Source organism: Lonchura striata, chromosome 11 (genome assembly GCF_046129695.1).
Source record: "Lonchura striata isolate bLonStr1 chromosome 11, bLonStr1.mat, whole genome shotgun sequence".
NCBI lineage: Eukaryota > Metazoa > Chordata > Aves > Passeriformes > Estrildidae > Lonchura > Lonchura striata.
Genome location: NC_134613.1, coordinates 8,349,637 through 8,374,244, shown reverse-complemented (window position 1 = coordinate 8,374,244; position 24,608 = coordinate 8,349,637). Strand labels below are relative to the sequence as shown.

The 24,608-nt window shown below is 40.6% G+C and overlaps 1 long non-coding RNA gene across 1 annotated transcript; it reads left to right on the top strand.

Moving 5' to 3' along the window:
- Nucleotides 1–19,229: 19,229 nt before the first annotated feature.
- On the top strand, nt 19,230–22,709 carry LOC110483932 (uncharacterized). Its single transcript, XR_002467655.2, has 3 exons — nt 19,230–19,302; nt 20,886–20,963; nt 22,641–22,709. It is a non-coding gene; the product is annotated as an uncharacterized LOC110483932 (long non-coding RNA).
- Nucleotides 22,710–24,608: the final 1,899 nt, after the last annotated feature.

Sequence of the window (24,608 nt, the reverse complement as noted above, 5' to 3'; positions counted from 1 at the left end):
CAGTTTCCTAATATCCAACCTGAATTTCCCTTGTCACAGCTTGAGGCTGTGTCCTCTGATTCTCTCAGTACTGCCTGGAGAGAGAGACCAACCCCACCTGACTGCAGCCACCTTTCAGGGAGTTGTAGAGAGTGGTAAAGTGATATTACATCTGGTTTATAAAATCTGATTTACACCCTAATAGGTAATTATGGCACAGCTGGTGTGAAAAATTTCAAACAAATACTTTAAACAAATATTAAAATGAAGAATTAACTTAATCCAATCAACATTGCCTTCTCTGCACTACATAATGTCATTTTCATATGAGACGGTCTGGAGCAAAAATATTATTTTGACAGGTTTTAGGGACCAAGTCAGTCCTAAAATTCCTTCTTCAAGCATTTGCATATATATAAACTTTGGTAGCTTTCAAACAGTTTGTGGTGCAGTTTGTTTGTCAGAACAGGTCTTCTATGTGATAAAGGCAATCCAGACCCAAATCTAGGGTGATTCTCCCACATTAAAACAAGGCCTTGAGCAAAATTCATGGACAGGCTAAGGAGCATCTCATTAATGAAACAGGCATCTTCAGAGAATTACTCAAGTCCAAAGCTCTTGGTTTGGGAGTGGCCAGAGCACATTTTGTTTTTAGTTTGCTAAATATTTCAGGTTTGGAAATTTATCAGGCTCACATAATTGATAGGAGGAAGCGTTGGATTTCAGGTCACTGCATCCTGTGAGCTGCTCTCAAACCACTTGTAGCAAATCTATGGAGAGTGTTGGACACTCTGGGGCATCCAAACCTAAGGCCAAGTCCCTGAAGGACACCATGAACACAGCCTTACTTGCACAGGTGAGGCAAAATCCCATATCCATGTTAAATAGGCGAAAATGAGTACCTTTCTACCCAAGTGCCAGAGATTCACCCAATTTATCCAAAGTAGTAGCTCAGAAGGAAGGAGTCCATGTAGCTGTTTAACAGCACAGCACAGAAGGCAGTTTGTATCCATCCTTGCCTCTGAATACCCCCAGAAACAACCTCCAGGTTAAACTCCATGGAATGCAAGAGAGAGAGGATGGTGTTTGTGAGGAGTCCTTATGCCTGACACTTAGGAAAAATATCTACAATGCAAAGCATGTCATACTGCTAGTGGGACTTGCAGGAGGAGAGGGAATATTTTCTAAGACATCTGCAGGGAATATTTTATTAATTGATTGTGTTTTCTCTTAGGGGACAGTTCCATCACTTCACTTGATTATTTCTGATATTTTAACAACCATTTTTAAAATGGTTTTCAAAAGGATGAAATTTAGAATCAAGAGGATAGGCAATCCCAAAGGAGATGAATGTTTTGTTTAGGTAGCCACTCATAACAGTGGGACATCTTGAACAGAAATAAGGAAAATAAAGGAGTCTATGCAAAAATTAGAGACTGAAAAACCAAAATGGAAAAAAAAATACCCATATAAATTTCTTAGTTGAATTGAAAAGTGTTCTGAGAAATTTGAACTAAGATAGTAAAAGAGTAAAGGGGCTCTTAAGATAATTCCCACAGTATTTCCCTTCAGATCACACTGTCCATTACAATGCAACCCAGCACAACTGGACTAAGCCCAGCAGAAGCAAGACATTTCTCTGCAGGTGTTACTCTTCAGTAAATAGTTAAGCCAAAATTGGAGGCCTGAACCCACTCACTCCCTGATCAGACCACAAGACTTGCCACTGTCCCACTGGCACTGATCTGCTAAAATCTGTTGAGTTTGTTCCACTTGCAAAGGTGCAAGACTGGGGTAATGCCAAGAAGTGCAGTGGCTCAAAGTATAAAGGCTGGTGATAATTTAAAATTTCCTTTCACCTCTCCAGGATTTTCACCACAGCTGCTGAAAGCTGTTCTAACACAGACAAGGTCCAGGCGTTCTGGACACTGCTCTGCAGGTCTTCATGAGCTTATCCAGCCACAACCAAATCCTGTTAACAGCCTCCCTCTCACATTTACCCCATTAGCAGGCAGAGAAATTACAGTGCCTGGATGTACAAGCAGAAATAATAGCCAGCAGCTGGAAATATACTGTCCAAAAGAAATATTTAGTGGGTTACTCCTCACATTGTTTCCAAGTGTCCTTTAGTGACAACTTGAGAGAAAACACCATAACACTGCAGTCTGATGTAGCCTCTTGATACACATCATGGAACTAAGAGATAAAAGGTTTAAGTCATTTGATGAGGTGAGTGAGAACCCTTCCAAACCAGCCAAAGAGCAGAGCAGAAAGGTTCCCAAAAAGAGGTGCATTTCCATCACCCTCACAGTAAGTCCTGTAGCTGCTGACCAAGGCACAAGCACTCTTGTCCCAAGGCCAGGAGGATCCTGGACTCTTACTGCCTTATCTGCCTTTAACTCCTCCTGCTGTTTGCTCACCAGTGACATCTGTACAGGTTTCCAGGAGAGAAACAATCTAAACCCAAGTGTTTCCTAAGGCAAATCAGCTTTCCCAGTTTACTGAAACCCATCAGTAAAGGGCTGGAGAGCCTGGCTGCTATGCCCTGCCTGCTGCTGTCCTCACTTGGAATGAAAATCAAACTGTTTCTGCTAACTCCCACTCCTAACCATTTGTAGCAGACAGAATGAGAGCAAAAAAGGGATTCCACTGAGCAAAGAAACCAGGAGGGCACAGGCAGCAGCAAAGCAGCCGAGGAACAGAAGGCAGCATTTGTTTTGACTGATGCAACCTGACAAAAGCCAAGTAACGTGTCCATTTGCACAGCTGCATTTTGCTGTAGATGTGGCATGGACCACACAAAGGATATTTAATGTAACAAATCAGTAATACAAAAAGGCAAGGTTTTTCCAAGTTTCACACATAAAAATTTAATACCTATCTATTTCAAAGAGATTCACGCCACCCTTTTAGGTAAACCCTTTTTTTAGAATTAAACATATGATGGGTTTTATTGTGCAAAGTAGCATGGGTTCATGTGGGATCAAGCTGTGAACAGTGACAACACCAGTTGTTGTACTTTAGAAAGTCTAATGGTTGAAACCTGGGTTAGTAAACCACAAAACATAAAGAAATGCCTGTGCACAGCTGGTTTAGGTTCCCAGAAATGTGCACAGCATGGTCAGAGGAGGAATGCTCAGGGAGAAGTAAGCAGCTCCAGTGTTACCCTTCACTGCTTTTAGTCCCCTGGGAAATGCAAATCACCATCTGGTTACCTTTTTGGTGAAGGAAGGGTTAAAAACCAGGTGTAACTGGAAAGAAAATTTCAGCTTCACTGAAGAGACACAGGGAAAAAAAAAAAAAAAAAAAAAAGGCACAAACGTAGCTGCACAAAGCCATCTGGGACTCTCCTTGCATATGGGCCTGAAGTGGGATTGCACCTCACTAAAGAGAGCTGGGGCAACTCTTAACTGGGGCACAGGGAAACTGGGCTGCCTGCACAAGAGGACTCCCACTACCAACAGAGCCAAGACCAGGCTCTGATCTAGGTTGCCACGAGGATTCAAATTCACTGAGCATTAAAGCAGAGAAATGCTAGAACCTCTTAACTAAACAGTTTTTCTCCTCCCCCTTACCAAGGCTGTCAGACCTTACTTTCCTACTTAACAGGTGAGTAATTACTTATCAAATTTACAGCAAGCTGTTGATTGAAAACATACAATTTTGGAATTATTTTTATGGCAAACTTGCATTATGACATTACATGATTCAATCTGCCATTATTTTTCAACAGCAAAATATTTTGATTGAGTGAATCCATTTCCTTAATCTTCAAAACAAGACAGTTGAAATAGCAATTTCCCAAGAACAGCAGAAGTAAAAATATTCTCTGGCAGCTTATCTGCAGGTTTAATGCATGGACTGCTAGAGCACTACCAGGGTGGGCTGTTTTCCATGCACAGTGAGCCTTATTGTATGTGCTGCTGGTCCTAATTGCTTTAGAATCTAATTGTTATTACACTATTGAACCCAAGACAGAAGTGTTTTGTTGTGTTTTATCATGGCTTTTGTTGTTGTTCTTATTGTTGTTGTTGTTTTAAATTAAAGGAATAAACAGACACCCCTCCCATGCCCCACCACACAGGAAGCAACCCTTAGACCACAGCAGCACTGAGCTAATCCAGCAACAAAAGTGTGGCAAGTGGAGAAAATCAACTTCTCAACCACCTTAGACACTGCTCCTCCTCCCCAGGGATGGCAGGGTGCACTGTGGCACTTCTCAGGTATTTTGCTATAAGAAGAGGCATAAAATTTTCATCATATACAAATGAGAGAGTCCCAGCCACCTCTCCTTGCAGTTTCCTCTTTCACATCATGTTTTCTGAGCATAATGACAATCTCCAGGTTCTAAAACATCGTAGGAATAAATGTAGGCTGCTTTGCTAGGACAGCAAGTCCTTGGTCTCAGACTGTAAAGGAGACAGGCCTGAAAGGTCCATGGGGGTGTGTCCAGCCCCTGGGCTGGGTCTGTACAGGACACATCACCCAGGAGTGCCAGGATCCACAACAGCCACAGTTTTGTCTGCACTAAAGCCAACATATTCTTTCATAATAATTCATTGGAATTAATGTGTCCCATGAAGTCCTGATGAACCACTTTTGCAATACACAGAATGTTTAAAATGCAGAGGATGTTTTCTAATATAACTTTCCTTTTCTTTGTCAAAATTGAAAATGCAAGGAGGCCCAGCTGCAAGAGAGCACAACGGCAAATGCTTTTAGGTTAAAAATTTACCATGTTCTACATTCTTCTCACATGAAGAGGACAGCATCAATTACTTTTGCAACGTGCAAAAATGTACAGAGTATATTCTCCTGGGCTGAGGCTTTGTACATACAGTCAGCTAGACAAAGAAGCTACTTTGGGGCCTCAAAATGTATTCCAACTGATTTCCAGCTCCTCTGCTATGTTGACATTTTCCTGTGACAAGTCTTTTTTGCACTGCACAGTTAGCTTTGCTTGGAAAAATTGAATTATTAGCTTGTGCACAACTTGCTCAGATGATATGATATGATATCTGCCCTGTCAAAAATATATCTTAATTAGTTAAGACAACAGGCATTTTCCAGACCTGGCCTGTCGGATAACATATCCTAGCATAAGAGAATCTTAAGGGTGATTTCACTTACAGAGCTTTAGTGAGACTGGATTTCACCTTCTACTTGCAAGTCTTTTCTTTACCTTCTTGAGGGCTGATACAGCTTATCTTCAGGTCACTGAATATCATGAGACATCATTCTTAGAGCTTTAGTAATTTTTATTGTTTAAATATTTAAACAACAAAACCTCCAGGGATGCAGAATTGCAGTAGAATACCTACCAGAAATTTAAGGTGGAATACATGACAGATATGTTTTGATTGTTCTTTGGTGTCCCCTGTTCCCTGTCTTCCTAGAACAGCATTATTTACTGAGATAAATCCCAATAAATTTAAACATGCTATTATGATAAAACAGAAGGATCACAGCACAAAAGTTTATGCCTTCTAGCACTACCAGAGAAAAAAACCAATGAAGGCAACCTTACAAACCCAGCCAAGCAAAACTGTTCAAAGAGAGCAGGGACCATGAACCCTGCAATACCTTTATTATGCCAACAAGCTCTCAGTAAGGTCACAGAGAGGATGGTGATGTACTCTCCTGTTTAAGTTTCTCTTTTTGAAATTAACCTGAATGTCTGGTTTGTTGGCTTTCAATAATTGCTCTGGGGCCAGTCAGAATCTATTGATTTAGTGTTCATTATATTTATTTAGTAATGAAGGACATATTAAAATCTGGTTTAAGGTAACAAGACTTGTACTTCCACAGCTGCAATGACAGCAGCATTAAACACCTGGACCTGGTACCCACTAACACAGCAAAGAAATGCAATCCCCTGAAATCCAACACAGTGTAAATTTAAAAATTTTTCTGGGGGGGGAAGGGCAGGGGGAAGGGGACAGAGTGCATGGTTGTTTCTGCTAACTAGGGGAAAGGAACCACACAAGCTGGACAGCAGCCACTCCACTACTGGGAGCAAACTATCCCAGACAAGCTATAGCTCCAAAATGCTCAGCTTTAGTATCAGGCTACACTATTTGCTAATCACACTTATTTTGTCCACTCAACTCATACACATTGCAGGTGTTGTGGTGCTAATAACCCATTTGCTGTTCCTATTCCCTCTGTGCAATAAATTGCTGACCATTACTCATTCTATAAGTCTGTTAAAAGCAAGAGAAAAGACACACATGTGAAATGCTCAAAAACAATGCAAACAAGAATTCAACTCCTATGAAAGGGTGCTACTTATAAACACTTGGCAGGACTGGCTGAATTGGCCTTGGGTTCTATCTGCAAGCAGTGCTCAGGAGGTCTGAGCGGCAGCAGCAGTTCTCAGAATATCTGACTTTTGCCATGAATGAGTAGCAATTGTAGGGTAATTAGGAAAATTGAGCCTAAGGTGCAAAACCTGGGAGACCATTTAATGCCAGTTATAGCAGACTGCAAGAGCTCCTTACCCTCCACAAAGCTCATATAGCCAAGAAAATAACAGAAATATTGCAGGTATCACAAGTTTGATATTAATACTAGCCTAGCTATATCTCCTCTCTTACATGCACACATAGATCCATCTTCAAGTTGTGTCACATTTGAGGGGTCTCAGCTTGGTCTGTTGGTGTCAGAACAGGGACTACAGAGGCAGCAGCTAAAATCAACACTCTAACCATGAGCAGTGCACCCACAGAAGCTCTAGAACCATCTGCAGCCTGTGGGTGAGCCAGCCTTACCTTCACCAGGGTGCAGGGAGCCTTTTTCTCTTGTTTCTCCCACATCCCTTCCTTTTGCTTTGTAAGGGACTGAAGATTTGGCCCTTAGGGAGTATAAAATAAGTTTTCTCCATAACCTCTCCCACTCCTAAATGTCTTATGTTATCAATCTTGTTTGGTTGTAAACCTGTAAGTCTGGGGGATTTGTTTTCTGCAGGTTCCAAGAGCCACGAGGAAGGCAGGAATATGCACTGTCATTCCTTGTCCTGAAGCCCCCTTCCACTGCTGAATGACAGGTTCCTTCTAAGTGCCTCTACATTGCTGTGGGGCACTTCACAGAGAGAGCACTAAGTGTAATCACACACCTGGATGGGTAATGATGAAACTGTTGCAGTAATTTTTCTTTTCCTTAAGTTGTTATTTTTTATTCTCCTTCCCTGGGAAACAGAGAGGTTGTTAGAAAATCTTGAGCACAGTCACACAGTAACTGTAATGGTAACAGACTACAAAATTCAAGCATTCACATCAGAAAATACTACAGCATACTCTGGAGGGGGTAAGAGTCTATTTTTTCCTCAAGAAAATATTTTCTATAATAAATATATCTGGACAGTTTACAAAGTCCTCAGAGGCTAACCAGTTAGCTGTAACAAGTTCTACACCTGACACATTTTTCTTCAGGGTAACTTGCTTCATTCAGAGTTTTAATGTTTAAATAAACTGCTGCCCAAATCAATAACCTACGAAATCATTCACTCTGAGAAAGTCCTTCAATCCTTCCCCCTGTTTTAAGTCAATTTATATGCTATGCCACAGCTACCTCCAGCTGCATTTCATTACCTTCCCACTCCATCTTGGAGCAACCACTCTGGAGTTTTGGCTACTGTGTTCTCAGTGAGGAGGTCCACAATACTTTATTTTATGCCAGCTTGTCTCAGCCAGCTGAGAAGTCCTTCTGTCTTGTCTCAGGGGTTTAGATCACTGCTGTGTTCCAGCAGAGCCAGTGAAATCTGAGGCCAAACAGCTGGAATGTATCCTCTAGTCTTTCCTAGTGACAGTAACTGAAGAGGTATCATTGCTGCTGGCTTTGATAATCTTAGATAAAGCAGGTGTGGGAAGAAACAAACCTAGCCTGTATTGATCCAATCCTATCTTGTTTCCTTCCCAGCACCAAGTTTGTAGACAGCTGCTCTCCTACTGTGACATTTTTTAAAGATACTTATAATGTCTATTAACAAAATAGTTTTCCAGAGAGTTCACAGAACACAGAACTTCAAAAACCTTGTAACTCCAATGATATGCAGTCCTAAGCCAGAAAAGTATTAAAGTAAATGTTTTAAATGAAGCTGGTGGGTGTTACTGTGCTAACAGAGATGGGACCACTCATACACTTGAATCCTTTCCATAAATGCAAAGGCTCCTTCTGTGGTCAAGGGGTGTCCCCTGAGCAGCAGAAGGTGTTTATCATATCCAATTTCCACATCCTTCCCAGGCACACAGCACCACAACATCAGAGGTCCAATCAGGAGCTTGGCCTCATAATATGAGGACACAGAGGCTACAGAATGTGCTTCACCTCAAACCACAGAAAATTGGCAGTGGCTGTACAGGTGAACAGCCTGCATGGGATCAGTTCCAAGCCTTGCCTTTTGCCTCCTCACCCCAAGGCCATGGAGCCTGTTTTCCAGTTGTCTGGAAGCAGCAGTTACCAAAGGAGCCAGAAGTGCCTGCCCTTAATGCTCTGCACAGCCTCAGGCTCCTGCTCATTCATCTGACATTCTCAGCTGTCAGTGTGAACACTCAGACAGCAATTCTGTGCCTCTTGGAGAGCACCCTACACACTGTGAAGACCCTTTACAGCACAGGTTTCTGTGGAATCTACAGGAAGAAGCAAGCCCTCAGCACAAAACAGGAGATAGAGAGAAGAGATCCTATTATTTTAATGCTGCTTGTTAGTGAATCATTACAGTCATGTTACCCTCCATCTTTCTCAAACGCAGGAAGACCTCCCTTTAAAGCTTTAACTGAAAAAGTAGGAGTAAAAATAAATTACTTTAGGAAAGTTTTTCCATTTATGCCTCCCCTTCTCTATAGAAATAGTGTTGCATTTCTCTGTAGATGAAGAGGAATCATTAAAAGGAAGGGAAACAGATTTCCCTCAGGCTCACTTCTAAATACACTGCTAGCCTACCTTAAGTAATGGCCCTCATTTACCAAACTGCTGAGGGCCTGGCTGTTCCCACTGATTTCAGCTGACTCCATGTGAACTGCTGCATAACTGAAAGGCCCTTACTCATCACTTAGAAGTTTGAGGTTCCTGCTTCTGAAAATCTGCAAAAATCCTGAAAATTAGTGGACAATACTTTACATAAATTTTTCAGATCTCTCTAGAAATTTTCTCTAGAGCAATGATGGAAATACTCAGAGCCACAACATCAAATATGTGCCTGTGAGCCCCAGATGAGCTGTGGATGGCCACCCCTCCTGCTTCTTCCATCTCCACCAGCCTTGGAGCTGCAGCCACAGAGCTGCTCTGCTTGTCTTAATCTCTGAGGATGATAAGTAGCTGTGAGTTTCTTCTCTCTCTCCTTTTTTCCACCAATGCAAGATGGTGAGCAGCATGCTTCCATTTACAGAAAATTGTTATGCTTAACTACATAAACTCAAGAAACAAGTATTTGGAAAAAGTACAAATTACATGAAAAAATGAAGCAAATAAAAAGAGAAAAACTCCCCAGGCCAAGGAAATATCCAGAACTACTAATTTGCTGCTGCTGCTCACTGTTCTGAGACTACAAGCTCAGAGATACAAGAAAAAAGAAAAGAACAAGAGAACTTTAGGTTAGAATATTTTTCCCCCCAAAAAAAGCCTTCAACCCTTTTTATTTTATTTCTACTTTGGGAGAACAAATTATCTAGACTTGATTCTACCTGTCAATCACTGTGGACAGCAGCCTTCCCTGGCAGCCCAGTCATTAGGAATAGTTAATACATTCCCTCTCCTCTGCCATCTCACAGCAGAAAAGCTCCCAGCTAATGAGGTCCATTCCAGGGCATGATGAGGTCACCTCAAAGTAAGATACCAGAGAAGAATACTGGCCAGAAATATATCAGACATTTTTGCTTTGCCCATGGCTGTAAAAATGGATTTTTCCTGCCAAAGTAGCAAATTAAAAACACCTTTAAAAGCCAACTGAAAAATACTAGAACTTTCTCCATTTGGGAGAAAAAAATCCAATAGAACCAAACAAGGACTTTAGTATAGATTTGCCCAGATTACCAGGAAAGCTGTGGAAGAATGATTAAAGAAAACATCACAAAGACCCGGGAAGATTCTGTATCCAAAATACTGTCATCCCAGAATAAACCTGTCAGTTTGTTACATATCCAGGTGGTGTTTTCCTGTAGCTTTTAAGATATTTGACATGCAGTTCTAACCTTGAGATGTGACACTGTGAAGATGGTACCTTCTTACTCAACAGATCATCTCTGCATGGATTTTCAGTCTCACCTCTGCTTACGTTAGGATTTCATCTGCCTTTCATCATCACTGTGCTGCAGATTCTCTGGGATTCTGAGGGAGTTATCTATAGCCTTAGGTTCACTGGAGAACAATCCTGGGCTGGAGCCCCTCAGGAGCTGCTCAGGGACCAGGTCCCTCTTCAGTCAGATGCTCACAATGGCCCCAGAGCACAGCAGCAAAGTGGCACTGCCACGTTCAGGTCCTGGGCCCAGCTGAGCAGCCTCATGGGCCTCAAACTGACACCACTGCCAGCTGTGCAACCTCTGGAAAGGCAGAGGCTGCCACAGGGAGAAATGAGAGCAGCATTTGCTCTGCAAAAGCATTTCATCTGTGAACCAAGCAGCTCTTTCAGAAAGTCAATTCTTCTGCAGGGTCTTACAGAAAGCTTTTTTAACCAAGTTTAAGGACTCAAGTGGCAAAATACATGCAAAATCTTACACAGGCAAGAATGTAGGCCTCACTGATGCTACTTTTGCAAAACTACTGTGCAGTGGAACAGTTCAAAATAAGTCAGCATCACCACAGTGTGTATTTTCAGAGAGGAAGGGAAAAAACAACCAGATCTAACATTTCTGTATGGAGTTGCAGGGTTTGCTATACTGGAGCATACAAATCATCCAGTTTCATTCCCTATTTCTGGAAGCAATTTACATGGCATGTTTTGAGCAGAGCCAGAAAACAAAGCAGTTCCTTGTGCTGCATGGAGCCATTTGTGCCAGACCTTACCCCTGGAGAAGAGCTGCTCTCTGACCCGTCAGGTGATCTGACAAAACCCCACAGCCTCATGTTTTGCACTCCAACTCACCATAATTTCATCTGAAAGCAGGCTCAGAAAATAAACTCAGGAGAGGCACACTTGAACTACTTTTTGTCGAAGGAGAGAACACGTTTTGAATCAAACAGATATTTGCACTTATTTCTTTAAAAAGATAGAACAAAGTAAGAGATCAAAATATCAACAGAATCAAGTGCTCTTTCTGCTTTTTGTCCTCTTGCTCAGCATACTTTGTAATAGCACTTTCACTTGAATTTAAAGTCTGCTCACATAATCTAACACTCGCTGAAAGGTAGGGGAAGGCAGAAAGACAAGGACAGAGTGTGAGTCCATCTGAAGCCAGAGCAGTGGAAGTGCACACACATGTACCAGTCTGCATTCTCTACCATATTTCCTACTGATCTTAACTCATCACCACCATACACAGCTAATCAGAAAAATGTCTCTCTACTTCCTACAGTGTAGAAGGAGAGTAAAAATTATTTTCTCAGGAACATAAAGCCTCAACAGAAGACAGGATATGACCAAAAAAAAAAAAAAAAAAAAAAAGGAATACAAAAATAAACTACACTGTATAAACTACACTGTATATGTATATTTCTTTGACATGTGCCACTTGAAATAATTTGGAGTTTTTTAGGTTCAAACTTAAGGAAGAGTATTTTAGGACCAATATTCAAGAGCCACCAAGTTACTACTCAGTGCTGGATTGGACTTTGGAAATGAGTGCAATATAAAAAGAACATGGGATTGAGACTAGATATAGCAAATCTCAGTTTTCTCTGTTTCATTTTTTACTGAGGAGTGAGCAGGAAGAGAATGGCATCCTTTTACATAACTTACAAACCCTTTACATCTCAACTTTTAGAAGTCCCCAGGGAGCAGACAAGCATCAGTATCCATGCAGCTTGAGCATGAGTATCTGCACATAAGGAACAATCCTTTCAGGTTCAGCAGGTTTGGAAGATGAAGCTCCCTTAGAATGCTTCAAATACAAGACACAAATCAGTACCCCTAGCTGCAGACTCCTTGAGTGGTTCATTTCTGCCTTGATTCAGAGGATTATTAATGTGATTTATTCCTGATACAGTTTCCAGGATCAGCAATCAAAATCTGGCATGTCCATGTGTGTGCCTGTTAATCTGTGCAAGCCACAGGACTGACAGGAGATCTGATGTGGGCCCAGCTAGAGAAAACTGCTGAAGAAACCCAAAGAGCCCTCAAAGGCTGCACACCTGAATTCTTTTTTCATTATTTGGGTACAACATTATTCCAGCAGCTGGCAACAGAACAACTGAATAGTCACAGCCAGATAATATCTGAGTAGAAAAGAAGCTTTTTAATATGGAAAAGTAATTTTACAGGAGCATGTATGATTTTTCCAGTACAATGCACAAACACCATGGTGGTTTTCGACACAGGCACTACTCAGACAGAGTGAGAAGATAAAGAGAGACACAGAGAGCACAAATGTCTCTGGGGTCTGGATTTTCACATATTAGGTCACTGGTGAAACAATGGAACAGGACCCACATCCTTGGGAATCTTCTTCAAAGCCTTTCCCTCATGTCACTATAGCTGAGAAAAATAAGTATTTCTAACAGGCATAATGATGGGATTCCATGGAAGAATATTTTGTGGCTGGAAACCAGCTCACAGCAGCCTTTCCATTTCTTATTTTAATGTGTCATCTGTTGAGAACAAAGAGAAGCATCATGATATTAAAGCAATTTCTCTTTGACCTGTAGTGATCTCTAATTCACTGGACTCTGCAATTTGCTTTGTACTGGAGGTTAAGTATAGCTGCTGTGGCTGAGGACTGAAGGATGGCATTATATTACTCTGCTGTTTATATTTCTCTCTGCAGCGCATCTATCTTATTTTTTACTAGAATGTACAGAGAAAGGAAGTTCAGAATGCATATTCATACTAGGATGTGATCATGCTCTGAAGATGGCATTAATATAAAGCCAAAAAGTAGTATTAGCTAATAGTAATATTAGTCACACAATTAATTCTTGAGGAACAACACTTTCATTTGAATAGAATAATTCTGCTAGCCAAAGATGGGTTTTTACTTCTGTTGAAACCACATTTCTACTGTGAACAATGTGAATTGCATAAAAGCTTTTTGTAACACCCAGATTGTATTCAAAATATAAAACAAAGGCAACTTTGACACTGCACTGATGCAGTAGATACAATGGAGATGTGCCTATCAACATATAACTACATTATAAATGCATTCAATGGATTTCCCAAACTAATTGGTTTGTCATCTAATTGCCCTGTACAAAGTAGAGCTGACAGGACCAACGGGGGCCTCATCCTTTCATTCACATTTTGGAAAACATTAGGAGCTCAGGTCTGGGTGTACCAGGTTAGACAATGCAGATTGATGAGGCAGAAAAGCCTGAAAAGACAGCCTTCTTCCTGACAAGGACATCAGAGGCCTCTGTGCAGGATGTCTTTCATGGTAAAAGCTTTCTCAGGGAATGCACAGCTCCTTGCTGCCTACAGTAATAGCTCTGGTGGAACAAAAGCATTTCAATTGCAGCAGTGTGAGAGCAGATTCAGCTGAAGGTGCAATTCAAAATCGCAGGACAACCAAGAGAAAAGAGCTCCCAGAGCAATACCTAAGATTGACCTGCTGCTCTACCACACTTTGGCTCCAGGTTCAGGAGATCCCCTCCAAAAGAATTGATTGCAGTGCCAGCCCCACACAGATGTCAATAGCTAAAGAGTGTCCTGGAGAACAGACAAGTTTTCCTGATTTGTTGAACATTCCCAACTGTGCAGCAGAAATGCAGCACTACCAGTGCCATGGGGCATGACCCAAGTACAGAAATGTGGACATAGTGATGGGGTTCATGGCAAAACTGAGGATTTAGGAGAGCACCTTTGGCAGCTGTCCTCTCTTCCCAAATGCACTAATCCAGCGAGCAGTGAGTTACCCATCAGTTACTAAGCAATTTCTCAGAACAACATTTTAAGATGACTTGAAGGTAGTTCAACCTAAGTTTGTCAGGTAACACATATTGGTAAGCAAAATCTAACAACCAGGAGTGCCAGAATATCCTGAAGAGAGGGGATGTTGAGCCTCAGTTTTGAAAAACAGGTGAACTGAAGCACATCTGCAGCTCCTAGGGATCTGTATATGCAGCAAACACACTCTTGCAGATGTCAGGCTTGTCTGCCAATGCCACAACTGAAGGACAAAACCTACAAAGCTTCTGGAAAGGACTTAATTTTTTTAAATCATCTGCTTGCTTGTCACTTTTCTTATCTGAGTTAAATGTCATTAAAAACTCATTTGTTTAGTGTTCAATTAAAAACAGAGGGGAATCAAACTAATCAGTTTTGGTTTTAATTGCATCTTTTCCAGTTTATTCACAGAAATTAAGCCTAAACTATTAGACTACATCTCACAGATCTGTTTTATTCCTCTCAAACATTTGTTACTCTTACCCTGTGTCTCAGTGCATCTCTCTTTGTGGTGGCAAAAGCCAGCTCAGACACCCTGAACACCATTCTGTTGTTGTTAGATTTCCAGCAGTGCAGGAGATTGCTCAACATTAATATCCTCCAAATCTCAACATTCACTTATACTTAAAACAATAGATAAGAGATACTTTTATTGATAGGCAGTTTAGCAATGCTTGACAGAATTCCTTTAACATCAGATTTCGCCAACAGTTCAAATTTTCCTATATAAAGTGGCTGCCTCACCTAAGTTTTTATGGCCTGTTTATAGGCCTGAGAAAAAGGTCTTTAAAATCAAAATGCTGATGCAACATTAACTACAGCAGGCATTTCTAGATGATGAATTTGATAACAGCTAAAATGACTGGGTTTAAGGGTGTTGTTATAATGAGAAAGGAGGGTATTTAGAGCTGCAGGTGGCCTTGTTTCCAATCTAAGAACACAACTGGGTGCAGAAAATGATGCAGCTCTTATTTTCAAATACTAAGTGAGACTTTGATATGTGTTGCTCTGGAAGGCTGTAGACAGAGAAGCAGGTGGAAAGGCAATGCTGCTAACAGGGATGCAGTGGTGAACATCTGACTTTCAAACCCCAAACCCACATTCTGTACCACGACCTTCAATGACAAGCCACATGGCATTGCAGCAGATCTGCCCTGGGATTTTGCTAAATATTACAAAATGTACCACTCAAATGTTTGATCCCTGAAATTTTCCCAGGGATCCATATGTCTGCACCCCCAGACCAGGAGAAGGAGGTGGTCTCAACAGTCCCTTCCACATATCTCTGTAGAAATGGGCACCCCAAAGTACAACAGGACAAGAGATACCAAGCCAGCAAAATGGGGACACACAAACTTTCCAAAGCTTTTTTTTTTTTTTTTTTACACACACAGGAAGGATTAATTTCTTGAATGAAAAGTACCAACCTAATGTAAACAAAAGAAAAGGGACAAATGATTTATACACAGAGACATTTCCTTGCTTGGAGGAGGATCAGAGTAGGGCTCCTTCTCTAACAAGAATGAGGGATACCAGGAGCAGGAAACAATCTCAGTGTGTGTGTCAGGCACCTTTTAGGGACTGCAGCAGTTTGCCAAGGTCTAGATAAGCATACATGGATGACATGAGATGACCAGCTGCAAAACTACTGCTTAAACCTAGAATGAATTTGTTAGCTAAGAAATCCCTTATTTCCCATAAAATCCCTCATGCCTTCTGTTCAAATCTTTGTTTCACATTTTTGCCACCACCTTACAGTGCCAGTTTAGTGGGACTGCTTTAGGGCCTTATCAAGCTGATCATTTATCAATATTGCCTCTCAAATAAATCAATCTGACTAAAAACAAACACAGAAACAAACCTTACCACATATATTTTCCATTAATTTTTTGAGGCAATCACCACTGTGGCAATGGTAGTGGCTCTTGTCCTTTTTATTCTGAAAACCTGAAAGCTTGGAGCTGAACAGATTTTAGACATTGCATGGAAAAAAGAGAAATCTGCACTCATTACACTCACTGGTGGGACTTCAGCCACAGCAATCAGTCAAACAACAATGTCTGTTCAAGAGCAGTTTGACCACTGCATCAATCTTAAATTATCAAACAATATTGAAAAGTTAAAAAAGTGAAATGACATAATACTGAAAAAAATTATTACTTTAAAGGTTATGTTGGTTTTCTTAAAATTTTCAACTGCTGCATAAGGAGAAAATGAAAATCTGAAATGACAGTTTTGTATAATAATTTATGTTCTATGTGTTGTTTGCAAATAGTTCTTTTCTAGAATTACAGACACAATATCTCCTACATCTCATCTTGCAAATAGGAATGTGATCTATTTAATTCAGACATTTCAACTTTGAGTTTAGCTGTCAATACTAGGAATAAAGGAAAACATTCACACAATTTTGGTTTGGGTTTTTTTTTTAGCTTGCATCAAATTTACATATGCACATAATATTATAAAAAAATTACTATGGAAGTAAAATAATACACATAATAAATATATTTGGGTTGAAGAACAAGCACCTGGGCATCTTTAATTCTACTATTCATTAATATTTAAATGAATAAATGGTTTAAGAGCTTAATATTCTCTTATTCCTGCTTTCCGCATGCAGTAGAGTACAAAATGCTACCAGGCATTTCTGATTTATCCACTTGTGAAGCACAAGAAACTGCCAGGCAGCAATTAATTTGAAAATACAACCCCACAGTGCCACATTCCTGACCCAGAGCTCTGAAGTCATCAGTGCTGTGAGGAGTTCAGCTGGACCCAGGCAATGCCCTCTCCTTCCAGTGAGGCTGCAAACATCAACCACCACACTGCCATTCCCACTTGTTGCTTCAGCAGAGAAGCCAAAGTTTTGAGGCTTTTGTTCTAATTAACATTGCAAATCAGTGTAAAAAGAATTTGCCAGATCTCATCTGTCAAAACACTTATGAATATCGTGTGAAATGTGTGTTTCTACACTTCATATTAGATGCAAAAGTGTGCTGGAGGAGACCTGAAGAGCAGTTAGCTTGAGAATTCTGACACAAAAGATGAGCTCACCATTCTGTTCTTTATGGAATTGGTTAAGAACAGCATTTCCACAAAAGCCAAGATTTCTTCCTTGCTCAAGTAGCCTAAATCCTTGTACTGTTGGATCCCACACCATATATCTAGATTCAGAGGGAAATTGGAAAATATTAAACCAAAGATTATTTTTATTGTTCTCCCCTTTTCTCTCTTATCTACCAAAGGACAAATTCTGCCCTGTGAGTCTCAGGGGAAGCACAGCATTACCAATGCAGGAAAAGGAGGGTACCAAGTCAACATTAATCAAATACAACCAGTGAGTAACGAACAGTGCTGCTGTAAGAAATCCTAACAGGCTGAATAAACACTGTACCACAGATCACTTCATTAATACTTTGCCTTACTGCTTTTCTAACCTTGTTTTTCCTTTTGATTTCTATTATGCTTTTAAAACATGTTTTATATTAATCATAATTGGGAAATCAAGGCTTTTCTCCTAGCTTTGCTTCTAGCTTTTGGGGATTTATGAAGGTTGATTTTATAGTTTTTCCTTGGAAGGGCAGGAGTGATGAATCTGTAACAGATATTTCTTTTCTAGCTCCATTGGAGGCTGAGGATGGCAACAAATATTTCGTACAACGTTCAGTTTCCCTGCCAGTTAGTCTGTAGCCTCTTTTCTCCATTGCTCCTCAGCAGTAAAAAAAACCACCGAGATGAAATTTTGCAGTGAAAAATCATGCTACAAATCCTCTAGGAAGAATGAACCACACTCTGGGAACCCAGCCCATGGGGGGAGGTGTAGCCATCCATTACCTCCCCTACTGTGTCAGAGGGGATACTTTTTATTAAGGTTTTATGAGGTGAATTTTGGCAATGTCCTTGGGATCACTGCCTCCCTGCCAGGCAGCAGAAACAGAAGCACAAACCATAAGAGAAGCTGTGACTCTGGTACTTGCAGTGCAAGGGGGGGCTCTGCATCACTGACAATTTACTTATTTGGGTGCTACCTATTTCAGGGAAGAGAGATGTGCATTGTTTAAACATGGTGCTGTGCGCTGGACCTCTAGGTACAATACATGGCCACATAAATCTTACTTAGTATGAAAACATTTGTATTGAGTACTGGCTAGATACAAACCTTAAATACTCCAGCACTTTAAGAAAAATCTATATTTTATGGATTAAAATATGCATAAGTTTAAATTTATCTGTGCATTTCTTCTTTGGAAACTGTTCCTTGAGAATAACATTAATATTTATTACATTTTCCGTGTCTGAGCAATTATATGGGCATAAATTCTTCAAGAGCTGATTCTGCAGGACCTGAGTGGTTACATGGTATTCTGTTTATGTCAGTGGGATTGCAGGTAGGGACCTGTGCAAGATCTGTGCTTGGCCTTTAAGACAGCTCATTCTCTAAATTCTTCTATGGGCTTTGTTTGTGTGGGCTCTGACATGCTTTGATTCCTCTGAGAATTTATTCTCATTTTGTACAAGAAAATATAGATCTTTAAACAAAAATTGAATGAGCACATTGAACTATCAGGTTAGCTGGCATCCTTGATTTCTTCACTGAGTCTAAGGCAGGAACCTTTCTATCAAGATCACCTTGTCAGTTGCAAAATACTGTTTTCTGGAACTACAATTCAAATTTCTACTTGCAGCAAATCTATAAAGTGAAAGACATTGAAATGTAATTAAAAATAAGATAAAGGCCAAAAATTCATGGGATCCATGCTATCTGCACCCTTGAGAGAAACTGCAAATCAAATTACACTGAATGGAAAAGTAAATGATGAATCTACTAAGTGAGAATGATTCTTCACAAGATGAACAAATTAACTTCCCAGTTCCATTTCAATAAGTACTTCCTGCACAACTAAAACCCCTCTCTCCTCCTGCCTTCAGGAGCGTGTACCTTCAGCTGGCAGAGACAGAATGCTAGCCACTCCAAAAGGTGACTTTTTTGGACAAATGAGGAAACTTTAATGAATTCCCCACTCTGCAGACGGCTGTAGTATATGTTAGAGCACCTGCTGCAACTCACTTCATATCACATTGCAGTTATGAAAAATAGTTTGCTATTTTGGAACCCTCTGGCAGCCAAAGTGAATCACTGAGGGCCCAAAGCTCATTTATCTTTTGTCAGAACTGAAGCCAAATGAACGCCATCTTGCCCAGCAGCTGAAGAATGGGGAAAAACACTCTGCAAGTAAAAATAACCAGAAGAGCTTGCAAGAGTTGCAAAGACAAGTAACTTCTGGCAGGTAATAAAAAGCTTTTCACAACTCACTCAAGCTTTTTAGACCAGAGTATTTTATTCAACGTCCTGAGGAAAGCAGGGAGGGAGGAGAGGGAGGAGAGGGAGGAGAGGGAGGAGAGGGAGGAGAGGGAGGAGAGGGAGGAGAGGGAGGAGAGGGAGGAGAGGGAGGAGAGGGAGGAGAGGGAGGAGAGGGAGGAGAGGGAGGAGAGGGAGGAGAGGGAGGAGAGGGAGGAGAGGGAGGAGAGGCTGAGCCACACTCACACTGCCATGGCTGGGTGACCTGCTGGCTGCACAAGCTGAGGGGTTTAGATCCAGGTGTCACACAGATGCAAGGCAAGAACGGCCCTGACAGGCACTCCACGCCTCCAAAGCAGCCAAGGCAAACCTGCACGATGCTGCTTGGCAAAGCTTGTGGAAGCTGTAGGACAGGTGGAAGAAATTGGGTACTATGGATTATGAATACAGGGGCTAGCTGCTCTTTCAGTACTTTTAACCAACAGACACATTATCTGAGCCACTCTCAAAGATGCACACTGCTTTGGCTCCCCACAACTCTGATACCAATACTTTCACCACTTGGGTGTTGACTTCCTCCAGGATTTAATGTAGTTTTTAATAGCTTGCAAAAATCAGAGTGCAAGGTGATAAACTCACCACATATACCACAGTTGTTTGTGTGGGATCCTTCCATATATTTCCATTTTGAGTATTTCAGTGAATAACTGACTGAATTAATTTATTCATTGCATTTACTGAATGGAGGCAATGTTAGCTGCATTTGCTTCTAGCAGATCTCTGTGCTTACTGACATAAAGCAAAACCAGCTCCTCTACAATCCCAAAGTCCAGCAACATATTGGTATTTTTTCCTTAGCAAACCACAGTAATAACATAGGGAGAGGTAGGATCTTCTTCTAGACCAACTAGAAAAGTTTGAAACCTAAAAAGTTGTCACAAAAGCCCTTTTCCTCTTCCTGCTATTCTTGCTAGTCTAATGAAAGATAGGCCTTCTGTAAACCCTGCATTTTTAAAGTATGCAATAATCATAGAATCTGAATGTGAGGAGTATCTCTAGATGCAGACATACTAGCTTTCCTTTCTTCTTTCCCTTATGTCTGCTAAAGCACATGTTCATGAGAATGTTTTGGTTGTACATTCAAGCTTTGAAAGTAAATATTTTGTTCTGTGGCTATGAAGGATATACAGGAGTCCTTATAACCACTCTAAAAGGAATTTTAAAGCAACCTATTCCAGGGAAAAATAGAAAATCAGGCATCAGCCCTATTTCATGTATGTGATTGTTACACAGGATTCATGTTTCTATAAGAACACTTTCCTCTCATGCTTCCTAATTATCTTTTTCAGCTATTAAAGACACTATTCAGGTATTATTAGATACATAATAATAAATGAAATACACAAAATATGGAATGATCCATAGAATGAAGATACACTTTCAAGTTCAGTAAAATCTGAACACATTTATTGTGCTTTCCCCATCATGTGTTTTCCCACTTTTCCCCAATCATCCTTGGAGTTTATAATACAAAGAGCATTTAAATAAAACATTGCTCATTGTTTTCTGCAGAATTAAGTGTACCTCTGAAACAGGATCTTCACGACTAGATGCCCCAGTACTAATGTTTACTTCAGAAACAAAACTAAGGTATGGAACAATACAGGGAATCAAACACAGGCCAATGCTTTTAGGTAGAAAAACTTTGAAATGAGATGTCAAAATTATTTAGTTTATTTGGCTTGCAAATCCTTTAAAACTTGTGATTTCTCTAGCTTAGAAATAACCATTGAGTTCCAGCTAATGAGGCTTCTCTTGATTAGCCTGGGACCCAGATCAGGGCTTTTAATTACCTTTGATTCTTTGACATTTTGATAATATGATCTTAAACACTTCTTGTACTGCACTTCAACTGGCAAGCTAAAGAGTTTGAAATGATTCTCACCAATCCAAATCCTTTACTTGCATCAGTTTAAGTACATCACAGACTGTTCACAAACTGAAAAACCGTCTCAGAAGAACAGAGGAAAGCAGGAAATGAACAATGCAGCAGCATCATTTACAAACAGAGCAGTAACACAGCCTCTCTCTTAATGACCTGAGAAAATCAACATGGGATTCTCACACAACATTGTCAGTGTTCATGACACTTAGAATCAATCTAAAAATCTGTTATATTTAAAAAATCATAAAAAGAAAAGAAAAACTGCCATTATAGACCCCAAATCATCTTTGAGCTGCATGTCAGCAACAACATTTGATCAGTGAAATCTTATATCCTGGGTTTAACTTCAAATTGCAGGAAAAAATCATACCCTCCAAATACAGCTAAGCAGCACTAACTTTAGAACTCAGTTCCTAAGGTAGTTTCCAACATGTTCAAATATTCTGCTCCAACCCAGATCCAACCCATTCCCTCAAAGGTGAATGGAGTTACAAAATACACAGATTACATGAAATTATTCAGGTTAACCATGACAGGAAGAGTATGAAGCTCTTAAGAGTGAGCCTGGTGAGCAAGCAACATTGTCAAACATGAGATCCAAATGCAATTAAATGCCAAATACTCTACACTGGAAGGAATCTTACAGGCCCTGCATTACATCGTGACAGACATGTACATCCTTGCAGATAACTGAATGAAGAAACAATCCCAAACAAAAGATAATAAAAACCCTAAGATGCAAAATACATTATACAGAAAATAAATTACGAAAGTAAAATTGATTCCATAGATGCAATTCAGAAATCTAATCTTCTTTATTGGATTGGGGGTTTTTGACTTTGAAAAGAAGCAGGAAAACATGATGGGGCGCTTTATGGGTGGCAAATACTAAGAATGATCAGAAGCATTGAAAAAATCCTCACCATATATGAAGCTGAAAGAGTCAGGGGTTTACAACCTAAATGCAGGGCGATGTGACTATTTTGACCATAGTAAACAGAAATCTGGTGAGAAGACTTCTAGTTAGAAATCTACTTCTCCAAAACAGTTCAAGGAAAATATTTTTTTTTACAGTTAGGTTGTACCGCTTGTTTCTAGAGGGTGATATCCAAGAACTTCACAAAATTCCAACAAGCTGAGATACAATGCTAGGGCAAAAATTCCGAAGTATATTCAGAAGTATATTCACCTGGCCTAAGACAGCCTTCAGCCAGGGGTGAGCAGAGAGCAGCTTCACTAATGGACAGTCACACACAGTGCAGATGCAGCCAGAGCATCAATGCTACAGTTTCTACCCATTCCACATCAGTGATTTCACAGACTACAGTTCTCCATTTCTGTCTCTGCCACAAGTTTCTTTCATTACTCTCCTACTCCTGCAGGTCAAGCTTTTCTTCTCGCAAAATAAAAATAACACTTGAAAGAGGAAAGCTGTAAGAACAATGCCTGCCACTTTGCCCCACACCATGCTTTGGGAAAGTTTTCAGTGAAGAGCATACCAGAACAAGTGCACCACACAGAAAACCAAGAACATTTAATGATATCAATATGACTGGGAGGCATCTCAGAGTCTGAGAATTCATTCACTTGCAGTTCTCCATGCCAAGAACAGATCAGTGAAGATACTCATGAGGTGAACTGAATACTGAGAGCAACATTCTTTAAAATGTTTGTCATGGACTGAGTCTGTTCTTCTGTTTCAACACTTCATATGTAAAAATCCACCTGCCCCCTTCCTTCCCCAGTCACTTCTTTAACTGTAATTGCAGCTTCAGCCTAAAGCTGCTGTGGCTCATGGGCTCAGCTTCTAAGGCTGAAGGAATTCTCTTCCAGTTACCAGGCTGAGGGACTGAAGCAGAAATCACCTCATCTTCAAATAGAAATCATGACTGATTTGGATAGAGCCTTTTAGATTTCTGATGGTGCTCATCAATCAGCCATTTGGACATGGGCCATGTTTGGGCTCAGAATCAAAGACAGCAGCAATTCCAAGAGTCAATGTTCAGCTGCAGGCAGAGCTGTGCAGGCAAAAGGGGCCACGAGCACCCATGGAAATCAAGGGACAAAGCAGCAAACCTTCCCCACAGGGGCTATTCAGGGGAGGAGAGGCTGTGCAAGGGAGACACATCCCAGTCTTCTGTTTCACAGGACAAGAGCTCTCTGTTAGCAGGGATTGGGAGATGTTGATATTGGTTCTGTTCTGCCCAGTGACCTTATTTAAATAGAAGTCTGCCTCTCTGGGAACAGATAACATCCAAATTGATAAACAAATCCTATATTATATATACATAATACTATAGTCTCCATACTACTTAAAGCTTTTTAGCTGAAATTAATTTTTGTCCTTTAGCAGAGTTATTCAGGTGCTGCAGCTTGCTTTAATTTCACTTTTTTACATGGAGAAAAAGACTGCTTTCCTCTCCTATTCTAAAGCCATTTCACCACTCATCATTTAAAAAACGAAGAATGGGATATGTCACTTGAAATTTTCTCCTGAAAATATTTATTCATTGAAGAAAGCAGTGCTTCTCCCCCTCCTTTAGAGCCTACAATATAAAATTAATCTAGGAAAATCAGGCATGTCAAAGCAGCTCTCCCTATAAACACATTGCAAACAGTTAAATGGTCCCATGGCTCTGGAAAAGCCCCGGGCAGTTACAGCAGAAATGAGACTACACCAGTACTTACCCTGGTAGCAAAGCCTCTGAACTTGGGACCCAGTTCAAAGAAGTACCATAGCTCTGGTGCATGGAATTTTGTGAACTGTGTTCTGCTCTTTCTCCTGCCAGAGAGGAAAACTCTACTGTGTTACTCCAGTACTGAAATTCTTTCATATGCAAATATGTCAGGAACAGCATCGCTTCCAGGGCACTGGCAAAACCTGAGAGGCTCCAGACTCCAGGAGCTGCTCGTTAAAGGTAGGTGCTGATCAGGACAGCAATCTAAAGGGATTCAAGTTGTACCCACTCTTTTCCTTCCCACAAAACACAGGACATCTAGACTTTCAGAAAATTCCTGATCAGTTCTAGTTTCCTCATCAGAAAATACAAATGCAATGGATTGCTCAAAAGCCAGAGAGCTTTCCTAGAAATATATTGAGTTCAAAGACATGCTGTTCAGAATGGGTTTCTTAGGTCCAAAGGGCATTTTCAGGTCAAAAAGAAAGGCATTCTTCCATCTCCCTAGTCTCTAGCAGCCTGGCATCTGAAGAATGCCAGTGGGATGGGAGTGACTGATCCAACCCAGGCACTGAGGCTCACTCAGGTCGTTCCTCACCCTCCAAGCACAGTACTGGGAGGATTATTCCCCTCTGCAGACACACCAAGGGATGCTTTCAAATCTGAAATCAT